Source organism: Phyllostomus discolor, chromosome 12, assembly GCF_004126475.2.
Source record: "Phyllostomus discolor isolate MPI-MPIP mPhyDis1 chromosome 12, mPhyDis1.pri.v3, whole genome shotgun sequence".
NCBI lineage: Eukaryota > Metazoa > Chordata > Mammalia > Chiroptera > Phyllostomidae > Phyllostomus > Phyllostomus discolor.
Genome location: NC_040914.2, coordinates 61,187,420 through 61,192,225, shown reverse-complemented (window position 1 = coordinate 61,192,225; position 4,806 = coordinate 61,187,420).

The window sequence follows — 4,806 nt, the reverse complement described above, 5'->3', positions numbered from 1 at the left end:
CCCTGACCATGCAGGAATTGAACCAGCAACGTTTCACTTTGTGGGATGATGCCCAATCAACTGAGCCGCACCAGTTGGGGTGACAAACATTTTCTTAAAAGGCCAGATAGTAAGTATTTTTGGCTTTGCAAGGCCTTATGGTCTCTGTCCCAACTATTCAAGACTGCCATTGTAGTGCAAAAGCACCATAGACATTACATAAAAAAATAAATGCAGCTGTCCAATGAAACTTTATTTGTGGATACTGAAATATAACTTACGTAATTTTCACATGGCAAAATACTCTTTTTGTTTTTACTGATTTGAGAGAGAGAGAAAGAAACATCAATTTGTTGTTCCACTTATTTATGCATTCATTGGTTGCTTCTAGTATGTGCCCTGACCTGGGATTGGACCCACAACTTTGGTGTATTGGAATGACGCACTAACCAACTAAGCTACCTGGCCAAGGCACAGAATATTATTCTCCTTTTGATTTTTTTCCTTAACCACTTAAACACATAAAAACCATTTCTTGCTCCTGGACTGTATAAAAATAGGTATTAACTCAAAACGTTAAACATAATTACTAGTTGACCCAGCAATTCCACTGCTAAGTATATATCCAAAAGAAATGAAAATATATGTCCAAATGAAATGTGTACATCAAACTTGATAGCCGCACTATTCATAATAGCCCCAAAGTAGAAGACAAACACAAATGCCTATCAACTGATGAATGAATGGACATGGTATATCCGTTCAATGGAATATTGTTCAGTTATTAAAAAGGTACGAAAATATTACATATGCTATAGCATGGATAAGCCTTAAACACTCTATGCTTGGTGAAGGAAGCCAGACAAAAGACGGCATATTGTATGATTCCACTGCTATAAAATGTTCAGAATAAACAAGTCTATAGGGACAGAAAGTAGAGGAGTTGCTGCCTAGGGCTGAGGAGCTGAGAGGACTGGGGCACAGGGAAGTCGGTGATAGCAACAGATAAAGGGTATGGGGTTTCTGGGATGTGATGAAAATGTTCTAAAATTATGGTGATAGTTGCACACCTCTTATATACTAAAATTTGCTGAAGAGTAAACTTTAAATAGGTATGTGAATTATATGTCAAAAAAGCTATTAAAAAGAAACAATAGGAGGTGTATTGTAGTAAACTGACATAACACATAGTTGCTTAGCTTTTCACAAAACACCTTTGCTCATGCTGCCTCACAACCAGCCAGGCATTCACTTCTTTTTTTTTTTTTTTTAAACTGATTTTTTTTTTAAGATTTTATTTTTATTTATTTATTTATTTTTAGGGAGGGAAGGGAGAGAGATAGATACAGAGAGAGAGAGAAGGAGAGAGAGAGAGAAACATCAATGTGTGGTTGCTGGGGGTTATGGCCTGCAACCCAGAAATGTACCCTGGCTGGGAATCGAACCTGGGACACTTTGGTTCCCAGCCCACGCTCAATCCACTGAGCTACACCAGCCAGGGCTGCATTCACTTCTAAACAACTGAGAAAGCCAAGGTTCAGGAACAGACTGACTTGCTGTAGGGCACAGGTAACTGGTTGTGAGGTGTGAGCTAAACCCATGTCTTTGCATTTCCTGCCCAGTGCTCACCACAGCACAGACCTTCCCAGAGTTACAACAGAAGATTGGGTAATCACTCCACAAAGCCCTGGGGCGGGAGGAAAGACAGGAGAGAACACCTCCCTGGACTCCTCTACCACTCCCCACTCCTTTCCCAGTGCCAGCTTACCCCTCCACCCTGCTCCTACCTCATTTCCTTCCTGGCACCACTGAGCCAGGTTTTCACTCCCCATGCCTCACTCAGGGTCATGGGAAATGGGAGGGGTGGGAAGAGAAGGATGGGGAGGTTTCTCCAGAAATTCAGTCCACAGCACATATCTGGAAAAGGGTTCAGAAATGGCGAGGAACCAGTCTAAAATCATACAACTAATATCTGACCTTTGATTTCCTTAATATATTGGAGAATGAAAAGAGAGAGGGCTTAGACCTGAGGCAGGGTGTGAGGTGAGCAAAGCTACATCTCATTCCTGATTTTTCTCTCCCCGGAGCAGCCCCGTCCACAGCTTCTTCCCACTGTCATATTTCCAAAGGCAAAAACTACTACAATGGGGCTGGGGGAATGAATGATGCTCTTTAAAAATAATTAATCATTGCCCTGGCCAGTGTGGCTCAGTTGGTTGAAGTGTTGTCCTGTAAGCCAAAAGGACATGGCTTCGATTCCTGGTCAGAGCATGTGCCTAGGTTGCGGTTCAGTCCCTGGTCAGGTCATATACAAGAGGCAACTGATCGATGGTTTTCTCTCACATCGTTTTTCTCCCCTCTCTATCTCCCTCCCTTCCCCTTTAAAAAAATTAAAGTAAAATAAATAAAAATTAATTAATTGTAGAAAAATCAGAAAATACAGATAAAGGAAATAGAGCCACTGTTAGTCTCACTCCTTAAATATAAATATGGAGTTGACCATGGGGAATATTTTGGGGTGGCTCTGGAGCCAGCTGCCCGAGTTCAAATCCCAGCTCTATCACTTACCATCTGTGACCTTGAGCAGCTCATTTCACCCCTCTGACCTTGTTTCTTCACCTGTAAAATGAGAATTATAATAGCACCTACTCATAGAATTGTGTGACAATTAAATGAGGCTGTAAAGCACAAAAAAGAATGCATGGCACATACTAAGCACTCACATTTTCCCTGTGTTTTTTATTCAAATATTTTTTCCTTACAAACATGAGATCATTCTGAAACCACCATTTTATAGCATGGGCATGTTACCTGTATTATAACATTTTCCCATAGCATTCCATAAAAACCCTTCTAAAGAATATTTCTCTTAAGACACACATATAGTCATATTCCATCTCTGCAGGGGGATAGTTAGGTGTGATTTCTGCCCCCCCCCAACACTTTTCTCCTTGTCTTTGACCACTTCAGGACAAATTTCTAGGAATTTTGCTGAGTCAAAAGGTATGCAGGTGCTAAAAGCATTTGGCACATAATTGCCAAACTGCCCTTCAAAAAAGTTTAGAACTAGTTTCACTTCCACCAGCTAGGAAGAGAAGGCCCCAGTCTCTCCAGTGCCTTACTTGTCTTCTCACTTAGACATATCATTTCCAATTTCACCCAGGTAAAGTGTTGTTTTCTGTCATTTTCTGATTCGTAGGCCAAGCTCTTCCTAATAGAACCCAGTTTGGACATCTGCTCAATCCCATGATCTCCCACGGTGGCCCTGGACTAGTGGTAATCAACTTCCCTAAACTCAGAAGGCTCAGCTATAATGCCCGAGTAAAACCAGGACTTCTAAATGAGGTAATATAGGTTAAAAAAACCCACTGCTGGCCAACTTCCCATTATTGAAACATGGCTGTAGGGATTTCAGAAACAGGGATAGCATCTCAAGAAAAGTTCTGTAGGCAACTGTGATGCACATGGGGAAACTGAGGCCCAGGAAGTGGAAGTATCCCCAATAAGAAAAAGTAAAAAACATCTAATAGAAAAATAGATGAAGAACATGAACAGGCAATGGAGAGAGGAAATGTATGTCAGTATGCAAAGAGATACTCAAATGCATTAGCAGGGAAAGGCTAGCCAGAACAAAAAGGAGCCACCAACTCACAGACTGGCAAAATTAGGAAGCTGGATGATGCCAAGTGTTGGCAGGGTGAGGAGGAAATGGGGCTCTCATGCCCCACTGGTAAGTGCACACTAATATCCTGAGACCCAGCAACTCCATTCCTGGGCAAATGTCCCAGGGACCTTTCCACATGGCCGAGGGTATCCATTGCAGCTGCTGTTTGTGGTATCTGGGAGTAGTAGGTAAACTGAATGCCCCTCAGTGGGGAATAAATATGTAAAACATGAACCCACATTATGGAATAACTATATAGGAGTTCAAAACCATGAAATAGATCAGGGGTCAAAAAACCTGTGGGCCAAATTTGACTTGGTGCCAGCTTTGGTGCAGGTTAGCAGGTTAGCTCTTTTTTTTTTTTTTTTAGATTTTATTTATTTATTTTTACAGAGAGGAGAAGGGAAGGAGAAAAAGAGAGAGAGAAACATCGATATGTCACAGAAAGATTGCCTGTTGCACACCCCCAACTGGGGACCTGGCCTACAACCCAGGCATGTGCCCTGATCAGGGACCAAACCCATGACCTTTCAGTTCTCAGGCCAGCACTCAATTCACTGAGCCACACCAGCCAGAGCACAGCTTAGTTCTTGAACTGAGAATGGTTTTTACATTTTTAAATGGTTGGGAAAATAATCAAAAGAATATTTTGTGACATATGAAAATTACATGAAAAATTCAAATTTCAGCATCCACAAAGTTTTATTAGAGCACAGCCATGCTCATTCATTTATGTATTGTCTATGTCTATTTTTGTCCTAGAACAGCAGAGTTGAGTTGCTGCAACAGAGACCATACCCGTGTAAAACCTGAAGTATTTAGTATCTAGCCCTGGCTGGCGCAGCTCAGTGGATTGAGCACCAGTCTGTAAAGTGAAAGGTCGCCAGTTTGATTCCCTGTCAGGTCACCTGCCTAGGTTGTGGGCCAGGTCCCCGGTTGGGGGTGTGCAAGAGGCAACTGATTCATGTTTCTCTCACACATCAATGTTTTTTTCTTCCTCTCTTTCTCCCTCCTTTTCCATTTCTCTAAAAATAAATAAATACAATCTTGTTTAAAAATAAAATATATTCTGTCTAGCTCTTCACAGTGAAACTTTGCTGACTCTTGAACTGGGCAAATGCAAATAAACTTGGATAGATCTACCAACTATACAGCTAAATGAA